We start from the raw sequence: 19,365 nt of genomic DNA on the forward strand, positions 1-19,365 counted from the left end.
TAGTAGTCTCTCTCCATGTTGGTAAAAGGTATTAAAGACAGAAAGTTCTTTCGCTCATACAGAAGCTCACTTGTGGAGTGGGCTCCCTCTCACGGGGCAAGATTTGCTGTCCCATTGAGACTTCTGGACAACTGGGAAGGCTTCCCAGTCAAGCTGACCAGAATGAGGTGTACTCAAATGGTGATGTATGAGCTATGTGTTTCATTGTTTTGTGATATTTTCATGTTGTGTATATATGCTCTTTATATTTGAGTCTTTTATTTGACAGTGCTTATTCTTGGCATTTGACAGTGCTTTTTTCTTGCATTGGACATCCATTATTATTTGCTTATGTTTTGCTTCCTTGCATTTGACTATGAATGGTCCATTATTATCTGCTTGTGTTTTATATCATAAATTTGATTACTTGTGAGTGTTTTATTATTATTTGCTATATATATATATATTCTCGTAGATAAAGACACGGCACAGCAACAGATAGCTTCTCCACTATTTTATTTACACACCATGTGCAAAGCAAAGTGCATCAAATGGACGGTCTACGCGTTTCGGCTTCCTGCCTTCAACTGGACCATAGAGTCCCTTGGTCTAGACCTGATTTAAATACAGTGCTGTGTATCATCACTAACTGGTAATCATGGATCCCACATTTAATGCTTTTCCTGTTTGAATCTATATCAAATACACCATGGTTGAATCTCCATAGGGTTTTTTTTTAAAAGGTATCGGGTCAGAAATGGACAGAGTGGTCTGAGATCACTCTTGGCTCAATGGAAGTTTGATCTATTCTGTTTACAGCATTGCCAGAAATAAGTAGATAGGCTATTCGTGAATAAGAGTTATTGTGAGATGAATAAAAGGTGTACTCGCTATCTGTGGGTTTTTGTAATCGCCAAGTGTTAATCATATTAAAATGCTTACATAAATTGTTAAGAGCTTTGTGTGACTTATTGGTATGAAAGGGACATCTAAAGCTGGGTCCAAGGGAAGGTTAACGTCTCCTGCAAGTAAATGCATGGCAGTGTCTGGATTTGTTTTAATTTGTTTTCTAAGGTCTTCCAAGAAACCGAATTGTCCTTGTTGGGAGCGTGAATGTTTGTGATGTAGAATTCTGTTATGTTTCGCCAATTTCGTTGTGACCCACCTACCCTGTGTGCCTGCTGAGCTTGATACAAGGTCAATGTTGGCTTTTTAGGCTATTAAGGTTAGGACACCGTTTTTTTTTTGCCTATTGCATCTGAACCCACAACGTCGCTGTAAGACCTATTTCTAAGTGAGTTGAATTGTTTGAAGTCGATTTTCGTTTCTTGTAACAAGATGAAGATGATTTCCTCCCTCTGCTTGTGAAGATAGTCAAGAATCTTCCTTCTTTTTTTCGGGTGGTTTATGCCTTTAACATTCAGTGAGACTATTGTAATGATTTGTTGGGCCATAGCTATCTGTAGGGACTGAGACATGATAGTTTTGATATGGTGATAGTGTGTATTTCTCAACATAGGGTAATCCAGTTGGATTGTTTCTTCTCGATATGGGTAAGGAGTGGTCCTCCTTTTTGTAAGAACTAGAGGATGCTTATGAGCATTGAGAGTTCCTTCAATAGAGCCATGAGTATATAGAGCACTTTTCCCATTGAGGGGCCACCTGCATGTACAAGGGTTTTACAGCAAATCCTGACGTAGGAATAATATACACAATAATAATAATAATGGCAACAACAAACAAAGAAAAACCAAACAAGTACATAAGGAAAAAAACTATAAAAAAAACCTTCCCTTCCATCCCTGAGTCCCTCCCTCCCAACCTCCAAAGTAGTGAACTGGCATGGTGACATAGGAAGAGAGCTCCCCTTGCATAAAAAAACAGATTAGAATAATCTGAACACATAAGACCAAACTATGCCCTAAGGCATGCTCAACAGTAATGAGAAAACGATAACATTCTCTGCTAGGGATAAACTGACTGCTCGTTTAGACGTATGAGCAATTTGGAGCAAACTAGTTGATATTACCATGTGTATGGTGTTATTTGTATGGTGTTATAAACCTAGGTGAGTATTTACTCATACAATGAATCGTCTGCCTAGTAAGTGGCATTATATGAAGTATATATATGAGTATGAGGCATTTAGTAAGAGGGTCTGAATTGTTTTGATAAGACCCACAACGTACAAGCTGTAGTAAATATCCAAATAATGTGTAACTTTTATGCAGCTATTCAGCCGATGGCTGAAGAAGACTATGCATCTGATTAGACAATGAAGGTTCTATCTATGGTCGTCAGTAGTGTGTAGTATGAAGATAATATGAAGACCTGAAGCTGACAATGGACTAACAGCACGATTGAGCATAGACATTGCCATGACATAACAATAACGACTCAATGATATGACAGAATCAGAACAGTATAAGGACACTTTTCATACATATATTAGAGCTGGATATCGCTGGATTTCGTCGGATGATTTCGTTTGTCAAGACAACCAGTCATGACAACCAATCATAATCGTAACACAGTAGCGACGTGATAATGTGAGATCAATTCACATACATTTGGCAGCGCAATAATGTATGTCAGTGTATGTCAGTGTGTATGAGCAACTAACCACTGGTCATTTAACTTAGGAAGCATTTCACTTAGCAACTTTGCATAGGTTCTCTTAACTGAATTACGTCAGAGATTTCTTAGCATGGCAATCGTTTCACTTAACAATTTAGCGAATGTTAACTTAACTGAATTACATCAGAGATTTCTTAAATGGGTTTCTTTGAAGGATTTCACATAACAAGGCAGCTACCAAACCTAAGATGTATAGTTTACAAAAAGGTCAGAAGATTCAAAGTTGGTCTCTTGCCAATACAGTGATAACTTAAGATCTTGTAGCAGAAGAACCAGGGGCAAAGATGTCCATAAGAGTTTCTTCTTTCCCATCGAGGATTTTTTTTCAATGCTAGATGATCGGTGAAAGAGTGTGGAGTCCCCTGAATTGTGACGTGATATTTGGTTGGGCCTGCAGAGGAGAACTGGTAGTTCATGGCCTTTAATTTGGGGCGAAGCGCCGGGAACCTTTGCTTATGTCAACAGTTTCTTTACTATAATCCTGTGAGATATAGATTTGATTGTTTTTCAAAGGATGTGGTTATTTTTCCGCATAAAGGTGAGGATAAGCTCAACATATTGATAACGGAGAGGTTTGCACACTATTGGTCTTGGTGATTTCTGATTTGTGAGTATTCTTGCTGGTACCCTGTGTGCTCAATCAAACTCCAGGGGTTTACTGAAGGTCAGGTTAGTGGCTTGAGTAAACCATTTTTCCAGGAAAGAGATGCATGATCTGGATGGGTCTTCTTCCCCTTTTTGAATTCCGAAGATTCGTGGATTCCCCCTTCTGTTCCGGTCTTCCAGGTCTGATAAGCTTGTTGTAATGGTTAGGCAATGGAGGGATTTACTCATTTTGTTCTCCCTATCTTCCAAGTGGCTAATTCTGCTTTCGGTTTCTGTGATCCTAACATTGGTATCTCTGATATCTTGCCGGATCGCTGAAATCTCGGTTTGCATCCCAATCAATGTTTTCCTGTGTGGACTTAGCAAGTTTGTGAACCTCCGCTAATTTACTTAGGATGGTTTCCATAGTGATACTGATGTCTTGCTTACCTTTAGCGGGTGAATACAGGTTAGGCGGGTCAGCCTTGACCCCTTTGAGGTTTGTCTTGATCTCTTTGTCAGACATTTTTGTGCGATTACCGTGCTTCTTCAGGGTACCGGTGTAGCCTTTGACACTGAGGGGGTTAGGCTACCCCTTCAATGCCCCTTCAAGGTCTCCAATGCCTCTACAGTTAAAAGATCTGTGAGGGTCTTGCTGCCCCTTCTATACCTTCTATAACCTTAATGCCTTCGCACTAAATAACTGTCTGCGTGGTGCCTTCACAATGGTTGGCTGGTGCAATTATGCTGTGGAATGAGTCTATCAGTGTTACCAATGTTGACACTTGATTATTGGCACTGTTGATATTGACGGCGCAGCACAGAGAACACCAAATATTAGAGAGGTCTGTTGATCTTCTGTTGATCTTCTGGAATGATCTTAGTGCAAGGGCTAGGCACTGTAGATTTGCATAGGCGCTGGTAGGCACTATATTTTCACTATATTCACTGAGGCTGTGAAAGGTAGATGCTGTGTAATGAAAATATCAGTATTGATATTGACGGTGCAGCACAGAGAGCACCAAACATTAGAGAGGTCTGTTGATCTTCTGGAATGTACTTAGAACATGGTAGGGGCCATTGCAGGGTCAGGTACTGTAGACATGCCTCAGCGCTGGTAGGCCCTATTTTCGCACTATATTCGCTGCGGCGGTGAAAGACTAGCCTGATCTTATAGGAACACTGGGCAATATGTGTATGCAGGTTGTAGTAATGGCAGGTTTAGCAGGTTTATCAGGGAATCTTGCAGGAGACCCTCATTGCAGCCGCCATTTTAGAGTCAATCAGCGTGAGGGATTAAGCATGCTTGCACTTACTCACATTGCCCACATTCACCTCGTTCAGCCCGTCTAGCCCAAGACATAAAATGCTGCCTGGTCACGGTAGTAATGGGAGGTTTAGCAGGTTTAGCCGGTTTAGCAGGGAATTTTGCAATAGACCCTCATTACGGTTGCCATTTTAGAGTCAGGCAGACAGAGCGAGAGGAATTAAATGTGCTTGCTCTTACTTCTTTGTAGATATCATCACCCGCAATCACTGCATTCCTCATTCAGCCCGTAACCTTAAGATGCTGCCTGGTCACAGAGATGCCGCATTGCTGCAATAACGTATGCCATGAGAAGCCTGAGCAGGCCACGTGTCATGGCCTCGGAGATACGATGCTTGATGGTCGGACTGGTGGAGAGCGGGCCGCTCCGCATGCGGTGAGTGGATCTCCAATGTATTGATGCCGCTCGATTCCCTCGACTTTCAGCAGAGATTTCGGTGAGAGGAATATCCTTAAGCACTACAACAAGCATATAAAAAGGCTTAATAAGTTTCTTCCATGGTAGGAGACGCAGGCTCAAGCGGCCATCTTCTCCGCGCTCCAAACTACCTTCCTTGTTGCCACTTACCCTGTAGGTATTGTTGGTCCTCATTGCCAGCACTGCTCTGTCCATGTACTCCTGCCACAGACTCTGCTAGGATTACTGATGCCATCCGCTCCTTCAAGGGGGTCAGCTCCACCTGTTCATCGGTCATCCTCCTCAGGTCCACATGGCTGCCTTCAGGTTATTGGCCAGTTTTTCCTTGGTACTACGATTATAATCCTATCAGCTCTTCTTGCACTCTGGCACTGTCCTTTTAGTTTGCCTGACACTGTTAATCTTGTCCAAATGGCCCCTTTTTCCCTAAGGGCAATTTGTTGGTGCCAAACAGTTAATACTTTGACACCTCTGTTATCAAAATTTGATTCTCCTCCTCACTAAAATTACTCTTCCTCTTCCCCTGGGGGTCTGTCTGGACTTCCTGGCTGGTGCTGGGGTTATTGCCCTGGCAGCTGCTACCTGCCTTATGAGCTATGGGGAGAAGTTTTTCTTTCAAATGTGTCACTTTTTAATGGATGCTTGATTAATGAAGCACTCCAATATGGCACAAGGGTGATTTGCTCTGCTTTACGTGCCTTTGAGCAGCCTAGCACCACCTTGGTTGTCCATGCATCAGTTTTCTTTGCGCCAGCCGTTCCACCGAAGCATAATTTTTTTTTTACGCACCATATGACCGTACACCCTGATGGGCCATATAGTAAATACGATGCATCCAAGGCATTTGAAAATGTCAAACCGCAGCACAAGTTTTTCTGACTCCTCACTCCCTTACCACAGGGATGTTTCCGTGATGAGGGCTCCAGCGTATTATATTTAAATGTATTACAGAGAGGGGCAGATTACAGTTGCTGCCCATTTTCGTTGCAGTCTTTCATGGACCTCGTTGCGGCTGATCTGCAACTCAATCTTTTAACATGTATGCCAAGAAGCACAAGCAATGTGGTCAGAAAAGGGGAACTGAAACACAAATAAGACCATTCAACCCTGAAAAGGTTCACACTCCAATGCTCATGCTTTCAAATACAAAGCTCAAAGCACAAGAGCTTAACCAACTTGTTGTGTTTTTTCTCACAGCCTGTGACTGGAAGATGGCCTATGCTATATAGATGGACAAAATATGCTATAAAAAATCGTAACCGAAATATTGTCTAACTAATTATTGTTTAGGCAATTATATGTTTATGATACTTAAATGTACATATAAGTAACTTGTTTCTTATTTATCTTAAAGTACAAGGATGCAGAATTAGGACAAGTTAATCTATGTTGGTGTATAAATCTTCAAGTTATTTTGTTTGTTGATGTTTTGGCAACAATATTTTTGTAGGATTATATTTCTATGCTCTTCTTTTTACATAAAACCTCTCTATTCAATTATCACTGTTTGCCAAATCCCACTGGACTTTTCTTACAGCCATTAACTAAGAGCCACAGCACATTTGTTGCTCGTATATGAATTTACCTTGTAAAAACAAAAGACAAGAGACGTTTGGAAAAATTGGAACAGTTGGTTTAATGAAATTCGGCGGCTAGGTGTACAGCTTACAGAAATGGGTCCGAGGACTGTCTCAATGTACAATCAATCTGAGTGATTTTTATATAGTTTTGGGTGCCATGAAAGTACATCCGGCAATCCTTGTTTGATAAAGGAATGCAGAGTTTGTCTGTGGAGTCATAAATAAAAGGTCTCTGATAACAAATGCAGGTGGACCTTGACCTTGCGTGGACATAATGTGGACCAGTGGGTGATATGTCCAGAAGTCCGGCATTAGGGGTGAATGATGACTGTGTGTTTTGCGTGTATTGTGTGTGCTGTGCCCTAATTGGATGTGTGCTCCTAACTGCACGTGCCATCTGACTTTGTTGTGTTTTGGGAATGTGCACACCCCTCTGGCCATGTATGCTTAATGGGGCCATTTTTGTCTTGGGTCATTTTCCCTGGACCATTGTGGTGTCACTGCGCCTATCTTGGGGATGGACCTGAGTTTCCTGTTCGCACGTCTGTCTGCCAGCCACCTGCCACCCCACCTGTATGTAACCTCTCAATCAGTTATCACAGGCCTAGGTTGAAGATCCTGCTGGATAATGTATTTCAGAGTTGGGGTTAATGGAGCGCTCATCACACAAAAGTTTGATAATAGTGATGCGTTTTCGTTTGTATATGCGAGTGTACCATTATAAGCCTAAGCATTGTTTTCCTCAATATCAACACGCCTAATTAAAAGTTGATATTTTGGCACAATCGAATTGTGGAAGCATCTTTGCTGTTGGTGTAAATTTGGTCTCTCATTTACAGGATTTTGACATAGAGCAGCACAGCAAGTCACCTTGCTGTGCTGCCCTATGACAAAGTGAAAGGGCAGAAGTGCACTATATTTATGAAACACAGTTCATTCCTGTCCTTTCTCCCTGCGCTGGAGCCGGTTAAGCAGGCTAGCGCCAATGCAGCCAATCTTGCACCATGCTGCGAGGGAGCCTCCGTTGCATGAAGGATTGTTTTTGTGCAGGAAGGGGCACCTTCCTTCACAGAAACAATCCTAATAGGCATTCTCCTCTGTCTATGTGTGCCGCAGAATGCAGCACGTGTAGAAAGAGGAAAAAACTAGGAGAAATAACTATATTTTTCCTCGTTACACTTCACCTCAGGAGGAGTAAGGGCTTGGTGCTTCCCCAGGTTTAAAAGATTTTGTAACTCTGAGACAGCGTAAACATTCATAGGTGTTGCGTGGAAACACCCACTCCAACGCCCATCAAACGCCTCCCGAACGCAGAGTAAGGCAACGCACCGATTTTCACTGTGTCACCTTACTAAAGATCTATGAGGCCACTCAGCGTCATGCAGGGTGGCTTTGCGTGGCATATATATCTGATTTAGAGTCCAACATCATGCCTGTACCATTTACGTGGTGCAAAAGTGACTCACAGCTCTCATAAATAACCCCCTAATTCCATTTAAGGCGATTACCAGATAGGGATCTTGGTGTCCTTTCATCTCAAGTGTGCTGCAGCTTTTCATGCACGAACCAATTTTCCTCACTTCGGTGCACCTGCGAAGTTTAAAGCCAGATATGCCTGACTCTCTGTAGCAGCTGAAGCGCCAATCACTAACTAAGGAAATCTAAGCTGAGCAGGGCTGATGGCTTGACATGCTCCCTGTTGCCTGGGAAACCATTTTTGTCTGTGCGTGTTCAGAATAGTCAGTTCACCTGATGTCTGGTGTTTTGATGGTGCTGGTGAAGTGTTATTATCTAAGCAAACGATGAGGGGAAAAATATTTGCAAAAGAATGCAAATTATTGTTTTAGATCCTTCTGCCGCAGCAAAAGAGGAAAACACAATTAGCAACAGTGAGTGAAGAGTCACACTGGGCTTTCTCTCATTTGCCTTGGAAAAAATATATATTTTTAACAAAAGGAAAAAAAGTCTGCCATTGCTATTTTTAGATGATTACTACCATATCACACATTTTGTCCCACTCTTCCTAAACTATTTTGCAGAAATAGCCTGTCTGGGATCAATATCATGTAGCACTTTGCTCAGGTTATAAATATTGAGCAGAGAGTGGGAGTACAGCTTAACTGGAAAACATTGATTAAAAATAAAGCTGGACCTAGAGAGAGGACAGTGCTCTTACTCAACCATAATGTAGCCCTTTTTTGCCAATGTGTTTGCTGTATCAGTGTTTAGAGAATAGTCCAAAATGATTCCTATGCTATGATTGCATTAGGGATAGATGTGCCCCTAGAATGAATTAAATTAAATTGGTGCCAGTGCCATTTTACACGGACGTTTGCACAGCCATACCTGTGTAAAATGTCACTTTTCGCCCTCTTCAGTCCTGGCAAATTTCGTTTCGAGCTTGTTAGGCAGCGTGAACGTCACTGCAGAATGGCACCGGAGCAATCTGTGCCGACCACTCAATCTATAAATGTTGGTGAAAAATTGCTCCGCAGTGCAATCTGTCGGTAACCATTGGCAAAATTGTATTGAAGCCGGGAGCGTCTTTGTAATTTGGCCAATGATGTCTAGAAGTGCACTTTAGTTTATTACATCAACTGTTGAGTAATTTTTTTCTTGGTGGACCTTTTTGTGCACATCGTATGCTATGAATGTGATGTTGCATTGCTTTCAACTGTGCTTTTTTAATAAGTTTAAATGGATACAATAAGACCCATTTATATCAAGGGGTTGCGTCACTTTTGCACCATGCAACGTGGTGCAAAAGTGACGCCACCCCTAAGATGCGATCTATCAAGCCATGCATGGCCCTGAGTGGCTTGATAAATCGAGTGTATCACAACTAACTCTGCCCCAGGGAGGTGTTCCATGGGTGTTGCGTGGGTGTTTCCTTGCAAAACCTATGGATTTTGATGCATTCCCAGATTTACTATGACTGGTAGACCTGGGAATGCGCCAAAATGCAATGCCTTTACAGGGGGGCGTAAAGAGGAGAAACATGTTTATTTCTCCTTGTTTTTCCTCTTTGTATATGTAATGCATTCAGCAGCACATATAGAACGATGAAAATGCCTCAGGGGATTGTTTTTGTGCAGGAAGGTGCTCCTTCCTGCATAAAAATAATCTTGCTTGCAACGCAGGCATCCTTGTACCATGGTTCAAGAGTGCCTGCATTGGCGATAGGCATTACATTGTGCGCCAGTGCAGGGAAAAGACAGGAATGTGTTATATTGTGATAAATACGGCAGATTCTTGCCCGTTCCCTCCAAAGCTGCGCAGCACAGCATGGTGACCTGCGACACTGTGCTACATTTTGCTAAATATGGCAAACTGTGTCTTACAGTCTCCTACACTGCACCTGGACAATGTTTCCTCAGTCGTCTAAAATGCAGACATTTAAAAAAAAAACGTAATCAATAGACCAGTTTCGGCTGTCTACACATAAGCAGAGGTATACTTAATCATGAAACATAATATATGACATTCTCAGCAGTCAGACAGAAACTGGGAATCGATCTCAGTCTGTCTTCCTAAAACACTGCATGTCAATTCATCAGAGGAACTGTAGGGCATTTTTATAAGGAGTTAGTGCCACTGCAGGCGCAGTTTTTTTATGCATTAGCAGCGCAATCACTGCTCCACACTGATCCATATTTACAAACTGATGCATTGGGCACTGCACCAGGTATAATGTATGCAGGGTAAGTGTTGCCACGATAAAAGCCACATAAAACTGACGCAGTAAAATGTACAACTTTTCACAGCGTCATTCCAACGACTTGACTGCGTCAAAATCCCTACACCTTCTCAAATTAGGCATACAGATTGACACAGCACTTTTAACATGGGACTCACCTCTACGTTCTGACACGTTGCTGGAGTTGCATCAGTCTCACGACCAACTGCAGCAATGGTCACTTTAGTGCCAAAAGATGCATCAGCATTTCGAACACATCCATGAATCCTTGTGCCATGGAGCACTGAATTGTAAATGCATTGCATCCATGGTGTCATTAGGGCATTTGTGGCATGTGCAAGAAATCTTACTCATCGATACTGATGAATCAGTCCTTTTAAATATCCACTGAAGATTAGACTGGTACCGGCAGCCTCCAAGCTGGCCTAGTTGAGCAAGGTTACTTTACTTTGAAATGGCACAGACTCGGCTCAAAAGCTAAGTGCCTGGCACTGACACAGAATCACCTGAACTTCTGTAAGTTCTGACTGTGCATTTTAATACCTAACATGGAAACCATCACCCTACAATATTCCACAGATCCGCCTCTTCCATGGCATCAGTACTACGACACACCATCAATGCCACCTTAGAAACCTGCACTTTCCCCGATGAAGGGAAACTCACAGAAGTCAGACCCCTACTTAAGAAGCCCACAGCAGTTTCTACAGACCTCAAGAACGACCGACCCATCTCCCTCCTTCCCATTGAAGCCAAAGTCACCGACTAACGAAATTCATTAAAAAAACTCCATCCTCGACCCCTCCCAATCCAGATACCACAGCAACCACAACACTTAGACCGCTCTACACAACGCTACAGACAACATCCACACCCTCCTCGATGAAGGGCACACCTCAGCCCTGATCCTACTCAACCTGTCAGCAGCCTTCATCAACGTCTCTCACCACGCACTCCCCAGCAGACCACAACGCTGGCATACAGGGAACTACCCTCGACTGACTCCGCTCCTTCCTTAGCGGCAGAACCAAAAGAATAAGACTTCCACCTTTCCTCTCCAAACCCACAGAGATCAACTGCTGAGTACCCAAAGGATCATCGCTCAGCCCTACGCTCTTCAACATCCACATGGCCCCAATTTCCGCCATCGTCAGACAGCATGGACTCACAATAGTATCCTATGCTGATGACACCCAGCTCATCCTCTCCCTCACCAAGGACCTCAATACCACCAGACTCAACTTCCAGGAAGGAATGAAGGACGTTGCATCCTGGATGAACAGCAGCTGCTTGAACATCAATTCGGAGAAAATAGAGGTCCTCATCCTCAGACTCTCCCCATCTGCATGGGACAACAACTGGTGGCCCACTGTCCTCCTCAGCCCCCCACCCGACCACACCAGCAACCTTGGCATCGTACTTGACTGCTCCCTCTCCACGACCCGACAGGTCAACGCAGTTGCCTCCACCTGCTTTAATACTCTCAGTATCCTCTGGAAGACCTTGAAATGGATCCCCTGAATCAAGGAAGACTGTCACCAACGCACTCATAACTAGCAGCAGACTGGACTACGGAACCGCCCGCTACGCTGGGATCTACAAGTGTCTGCTCCACAAACTACAGACTATACAGAACACCGCAGCCAGACTCGGCATCCCTCGACACAAACACATCACCCAACACAGCCAAACATCTACTAGCTCCTCGTAAAGAAGAGAGTAACTTCCAAGATACTCACCCATGCCTACAAATGCCTCCACAACACAGGACCGAAATATCTCAATAATAGAATCTCTTTCCCTGTACCCAAGAGAAACCTCCTATTTGCTGACCTCGCCAAAACCCATGCATCCACGGAGCAAGAACGAGTGGAAGAACCTTCTACATTGCTGCCAAGACCTGGAACGAGCTCCTGATTGACGTCAGATGCACCTTCACCCTTCACATCTTCAGGAAGACCCCCAAGACCTGGATCTTGACTGACAGGAGCTGCTCCCTCCACCCATGCCTTGAGACCCTCACAGGTGAGTAGCGTGCATAAAATCCCCTGATTGATTGAGTGACAATGTATACTAAAAATACAGGGGGGCAGTCCACAAATCTCTCTCCTACAGACCACGAACTAATGATTATATAATTCCTGATCACATTTACAGATTTTCTCTGCAAGAAGCCTGAAATCCAACAGGCTGCTCCTACTTAGGTACTGCTAGGAATGCCTCACACCTCTCTAGGCATCGATCTGCCGGTCAAATTTCCCTGGACCCCGACCTGTCCTTCAACATTCCAATTTTTTTCTAGGTAAGATTTCCCAGGTGCTATAGATATATCTAAATGTTAGTCCTATGTGACCTGCTCCATAAAATCTAAACTGTCCCTCAACAAGGCTGAAAACGATGTGCGGTTGCTTGTTTTCTAATTCAAGGTGACCTTACTAGCTAGTTCAGTTTGGACCACCCTTTTGGCAGGACCTAGACTGATTTGCATATAGCTGACCCCTGTTTATAATGACACACAAGCTAAAAAGTAATTGATTTGAATGTGTTCCAGAATGTTTACCAATGATGAATCTTAATTCATGCATTTTCTACTTCGCATTTTGTGTTAAGAGAAGGAGTAGGAAAGGTATTTCCGGATGTGGGTCCAGAGCTCACTCTGCTATAAGACCGAAGGCATAGAACTCAAGCTGCACTTTATGTATGAGGCTCGTCATTCCTGAAACTAGTCTGAAGTTACTTTTGTATCCTTTCTTAGGGGAAATGGCCTGGCAGTTTGGGTTGAACTTTTCCTGTTGGTAAAGGAACAGGTCTGATTTGCATAAGATTAGTCTCTGTCACGAGTAAGACAGTGGACCAACAAGGCTTAAACTAGTCTTGAGTAGCCTGTGTTCCGGTTTGGAGGCAAAACTGCTAGTCAGTTTGGAGTGGACTAATCCTCTTGGAGCAGCACCTAGACTGATTTGCATAAATGTGGTCCCTGTCTCATGTTCACAAGTAACCAAAAAATGATGGACTAGAATGATGCTTAATGAAAATAATACCAGTGGCTGGGATACATTCAAGCATTCATTAATCTGACATTTCCTACAGAAGACATTCTGAAATGAAAAGCCTCCCTTTCTGCTGATCACTAGGCCACCTCCCCCATTGAGAGCCTTATTCACAAAGGACCTCCGCTCTCGTGGCGGAGGCATAACAGTCATGGGGGGAGCCTCTCCAGTCGATTCACATAAACACACTTACCTGCCTTTCTGATGGCTAGAATTTTAGGGAAAAGCCTTTAGCTCCCTGCGCAATGCTAAACTCTTTTGTTTCATATTAATTTCTGAACTCTTCTCTTGCCAATAGATAAACTCAGTAATCAAGAGTGCAGTCATTAAATTAAAAATCTATATGAAGATAATTTTAAAAGAATAAAAAATCAGGCAGCGTTATTATGCCTGAAGTTTGAGACATTGGAGGACATAGCAACTTGTTGTAAATCTCTTTGGGTAGTTCCAGTGATACACAGGTCAATAAATCAAGCACTGAACATAGGCATAAGCCAAATAGATTATTCAGGTTGAACAACCTGCATGACTATTTTGAATGCAACAAACGTGGCGTTATACATATAAGGTACCTTAAGCGTGCGGGGTCCGGGCGATGGAGAGCTCTCAAGCAAATGCTGAGAGTTGATTGTAAGTGCTTCTCCCGTTGTACAGCCTTGGGGCTGTTCTCTGCAGGCATCATTTCAGACTCTACTAAACTTTTTTGGTCCTCCCCACAGGAGGTGAGCCAAATAGTTTCCACCCTAGACGAGTATCTATTCACCACCCAACAAGAAAGTAGGTTTCTTTTTTTCTTTTCTTTTTTTTAGTCCTCATTGGCCCAGATTAATAAAAAAAAAAGGTTTTTCACTCAGGGGGTCTCCCTTTGAATTGCACCCACCAGAATTTTTCTTGTCTTTTCTAATCTGGAAAGGGTCACTCTACACCTCACTTATCATCTCCCATCGTAAGAGGCTTTGTTATACTTTTCCGAAAGAGGTACCCCCACAGGAGTAAAGTAGTATAGAGGCCCAATCATTGGACAATACAATACACATATGCAGCTTATTTTTCCTTTTTTCCCAGATCTCATATGGGAGACAAAAATAATTTCTCTTGTTTTTTGAAGCCCTGTCCAGTCTACTGATATATTTAATAGCCCTGAGCCAACCGGTTTTATTTGGAGGAGTAACTTTAATCCAGTTCTTACATAGTTCCCTCCGAGCAAGCAAAATTAGAAAAAAATAACTTTTTAAACTTTCTTTAAGAGAGACACATGAATCCCAATAAAACAAGAGATTTGCTTACCTGGAGGCTTTCTCCAAGTATCTCATTTATGATACTACTTACATCCGTCCAAAAGCATTGGATCTCAGGGCATTCAAGAAAAATATGCATATTGTCCGCTTTTTCCTTTCCATATTTTGGGCATATTGGTATTGTGCCTCTTCCCATCTTAAATAGCTTATATGGTGTCCAATAAACCCTGTGAAGGCAAAAGAGATGATTTCGCCTTAAATTTGCAGAACGAACTGTGGAGTATAGTATGTCACAAAAATACTTGCCATACATCTTTCAACTGCTTTCCCAGCAAGCTTTTCTCCCATAATTCTTATGGTAAAGTCCTCATATGTAAGTTCTACTAACAGCCAATACTGGTTCGCCACTTCTTTCTTCCGGCTTATTTTGACCATCAGACTGGCCTCCAGGTCATTTGATATTCCCATACTGGAACCAGCAGTGAGACTCAAGCTCTTCATTTGCATATATTTGAATCTGGACAGTTGATTATTGTAAATTTCTAGCCCATCCTCCCAAGAAATTAAAGCTCCACTAGTTATCAATTGCCCCTGCTTCCTTTAGCGGGAGAGCTAAATAATCTTTGGTTCATTCCGGTGACCCTGGTGAATCCCAGATTGGAGACATTCCACTATAGAATGTTAAGTTTTGATGCTCTCCTAACTTTGTACCAGGTCTCGGCAAAGCTAGCTAAAGTATTGAGACACACTTTTTAAAAAAAGTGTGGATCCCCGTATTTCTGCATGAAAGCAAGCTCTACTCCCTTCACACCCTGGAGCATTACTCTAAACATTTTGTCTATATCAGAGCTATTGACAGTACTAAATAGCATCCTTCCCCCTTACAAAAGAAACAGCCAGGCATAATAAGAAAGATCTGGCAATCATTATCCCCCTTTCTCATATTGCCGTTTTAACTTTTTACATGAAATTCTAACTGCTTTAGAGGCCCATATAAAACTAGTATTTTTTGACTGGGCTTTCTTAATCCATTCCTCCTTAAAGGCCTTGGGAATGTTTTGAAATAAAAAAGTTAAAAAAGAAGGAGAGTAACCCCTTTAGCCACAAGGGAACAGGGTAAGTAATCAAATAAAACAAGAAGGTTCCTTTGATTATATTCACTGTGAATTTATCATGCAACTGCCTTTTCTACAGTTCTCCTAATATTCTCATAAGTTCTCAATTAGAAATTGTCGTCATTACAAATCTCCTTTACTCAGAACCCAACTTCATAAGTGAAACCACAAAAGCACTTACAATCTAAACATGTATATTACGTTTCCAAGGCGTATGTATCATCAAGATTTTTTTATTTTAAAAAAAAGATACCTGACTGGCAGGGAGGATTATGCTCTTCTTTCGCCCTTCATTTTGACTACAGATGCTTCAACCTTTAGCAAAAAAATATCTTTCCCATGAATCACCAGGAATTGGAGTTGAACACAACTTCAACCACTCAGAACACAATGGGCCATAAGAGTCCCTGTCTCTCATCTATGCTCCTCTTTCTTGCCCAGCAGAGCACAGATAAGGCATGAGAGTCTGCTTTATGTTAATGTTGTGCCCACAGGTTGGCCTGTTTTTTGGATTTTCACTTAGGGTATGCACTCCAGCGGTCCAGTCGAGCTGAGGTGTATACTTTTAAGGCGTTGGGACAGCGTGAGCATGGTATTGACATACGTCCACTGAAGGGAGCTCCAGGGCAATAAATAACATTGTGAGCGCAAGAAGCGCGTCTCGCTGCTCCGGGAATTCCAACTTGGGGGCCTGTATAACTTACGCATGGCATCCTATAACACAGACACATTCAAAAATGCACAACACATGTTGTGTTCAGGATCCCAGATTCATCATGAGCAGCAGAACTTCACATGACTGAACTTTTAAGTGTGTATTCACGCCTCACAGGTACAAGCCTGCCACTCTAATTCACCAATCATGGTATTCTGTCATCACCGCGCTACAGGAATAAAACCCACTTTAGAGACAGTATGCTTGGTTCACTCCTCCTGTTTCAGGACCGGGTCAAGAGCCTACTATTATCAAAAGATTTACAAACATGGAATTAGTGTGGGTCTTGACAAAAATCAGAAACCCAGGATCACAGGAATGCTGTTTGGGCATGAGGGCTGGCAAGGCACCTGGGTATACATCATGCTCATGACATTTTTGTCCTCGACTCAATGCTCAGCATGACTAACCAAGTCAACGCAGTCTCCTCCTCCTGCTCCCGTACCCTCCGTATGCTCCGCAAGATCTACAGATGGTTCCCGGCAGACACAAGAAAGACCGTCACCCACGCCCTCGTCAGCAGTCGACTCGACTACGGAAATGCCCTCTACGCCGGAGCCCCGTCCATACTCATCAGCAGACTCCAAAGAATCCAGAACGCCTCCGCACGTCTGGTCCTAGACGTCCCACGCCAAGACCACATCACCCCTCACCTGAGAGACCTGCACTGGCTCACCGTCGACAAGAGAATCCCTTTCAAACTCATGATCCACGCACACAAGGCACTCCACAAGACCGGCCCAGCCTATCTCAACAATAGACACTCCTTCTACGTACCCAATAGGAAACTCCGCTCCGCCAACCTGTCCCTGACCGCAGTTCCGCGCATCCACAGAACCACTTCCGGGGGCAGATCCTTCCCCCAACGCCCTCCCCCTCCACCTTCGAAAGACCGCAGACATCCCGGCCTTCAGGAGACTGCTCAAGACCTGGCTCTTTGACCACTAGCAGCAGCGCCTCCCCCCCCTCCAGCGCCTTGAGACCCTTACGGTTAAGTAGTGTATTTTACAAATCCACTGATTGAGTGATTGATTGATTGAATGTCTGTTGCCTACTGGACTCTAAAATTAATTAATCAAGACTGAATTTGAATTGTGAGCCCTGCTGACTGTAGTATAGGCCGGAGGCAGCAGTCAGCAAGGGCACACAGCCACATGGCGTTGACTTGAGCTGCACAGAGTTAGTGTCACCTGAAGCACTCAGTGTGTGCACAGCCAGTGATGATGCATCACCCGGTCAGGCCGCACTGGATGCAATGTTTGTTTCTTACTGTACTCTGCAATTAATAAATGAAGATTCAATTTTAATTGTGAGCCCTGCTGACTGCAGTGTAGGCTGGAGGCAGCTGTCAGCAAGGGCACACAGCCACATGGCGTTGACTTGAACTGCACAGGTTTAATGGCACCTGAAGCACTCAGTCTGTGCACAGCCAGTGATGATGCATCATCCGGGCAGGCCACACTGGATGCAATGATTGTTGGCTAAGGAATTCTGCCTCAATAGGGCCGGGTGGCGGTAGTGGCACCTGAAGCACTCATCGTGAGCGCAGCCAGCGATGGTACGTGGTCCGGGCAGGCCTCACTGGAAGCAATGTCTGTTGCCTACTGGACTGCGTCATCTGCAATCGCGACTCAATCTGAATTTTGAGCCCTGCTGCCCGCAGTGTAGGCTGGAGGTAGTGGTCAGCAAGGGTCCACAGCCACATGGTGTTGACTTAAGCTGCACTTAGTTAGTGGCACCTGTAGCACTCAGCGTGTGTGCAGCCAGCGAGGATGCGTGGTCTGGGCGGGCAGCACTGGTAGCAATGTATGTTGCGTACTGGACTGCGTCATCTGCAATCGTGACTCAATCTGAATTGTGAGCCCTGCTGACGGCAGAGTAGACCTGAGGTAGCCGTCAGCAAACGCCCCCAGCCACGTGGTGGTGACTTGTGGTGCTCTGAGTTAGTGGCACCTGAAGCACTCAGCGTTTGTGCAGCCAGCGACGATGCGTCGTCTGGGCGGGCCACACTGGATGCAATGTCTGTTGCCTACTGGACTCTGCAATTAATGAATCTTGACTGAATTGAATTGGGAGCCCTGCTGACCGCGGTGTAGGTAAGAGGCAGTGGTCAGCAATGGCCCACAGCCACATGGCGTTGACTTGAGATGCCCAGAGTTAGAGGCACCTGAAGCACTCAGTGTGAGCACAGCAGTAATGATGCATCACCCGGTCAGGCCGCACTGGATGCAATGTTTGTTGCTTACTGGACTCTGCAATTAATAAATGAAGATTCAATTTTAATTGTGAGCCCTGCTGACTGCAGTGTAGGCCAGAGGCAGCGGTCAGCAAGGGCACACAGCCACATTGCGTTGACTTGAGCTGCACAGGTTTAATGGCACCTGAAGCACTCAGTCTGTGCACAGCCAGTGATGATGCATCACCCGGTCAGGCAGCACTGGATGCAATGTTTGTTGCTTACTGGACTCTGCAATTAATAAATGAAGACTCAATTTTAATTGTGAGCCCTGCTGACTGCAGTGTAGGCTGGAGGCAGCGGTCAGCAAGGGCACACGGCCACATGGCGTTGACTTGAGCTGCACAGAGTTAGTGGCACCTGAAGCAGTCAGTGTGTGCACAGCCAGTGATGATGCATCACCCGGGCGGGCCGCACCGGATACAATGTTTGTTCCCTACTGGACTCTGCAATTAATAAATGAAGACTCCATTTTAATTGTGAGCTCTGCTGACTGCAGTGTAGGCCGGAGGCAATGGTCAGCAAGGGCACACAGCCAAGTGGCGTTAACCTGAGCTGCACAGAGTTAGTGGCACCTGAAGCACTGTTATGTTATGTTATGTTAAAAGAATTTGGTACCGCGCACATACACCAATTGGTTTCTTGGCGCTCAAAGACCAGTGGTTAAGGCACAGGGGAGTGGGTGCAGCTAGCCATGGGCAAGGCGGAACAGATATGTTTTAAGGGATTTGCGGAAGGAAGAATAGTCGGGGCTGAGCCGGATGGAAAGAGGGAAGGAGTTCCAAGTG

This window comes from Lissotriton vulgaris, chromosome 3_1 (assembly GCF_964263255.1).
Source record: "Lissotriton vulgaris chromosome 3_1, aLisVul1.2, whole genome shotgun sequence".
Lineage (NCBI taxonomy): Eukaryota > Metazoa > Chordata > Amphibia > Caudata > Salamandridae > Lissotriton > Lissotriton vulgaris.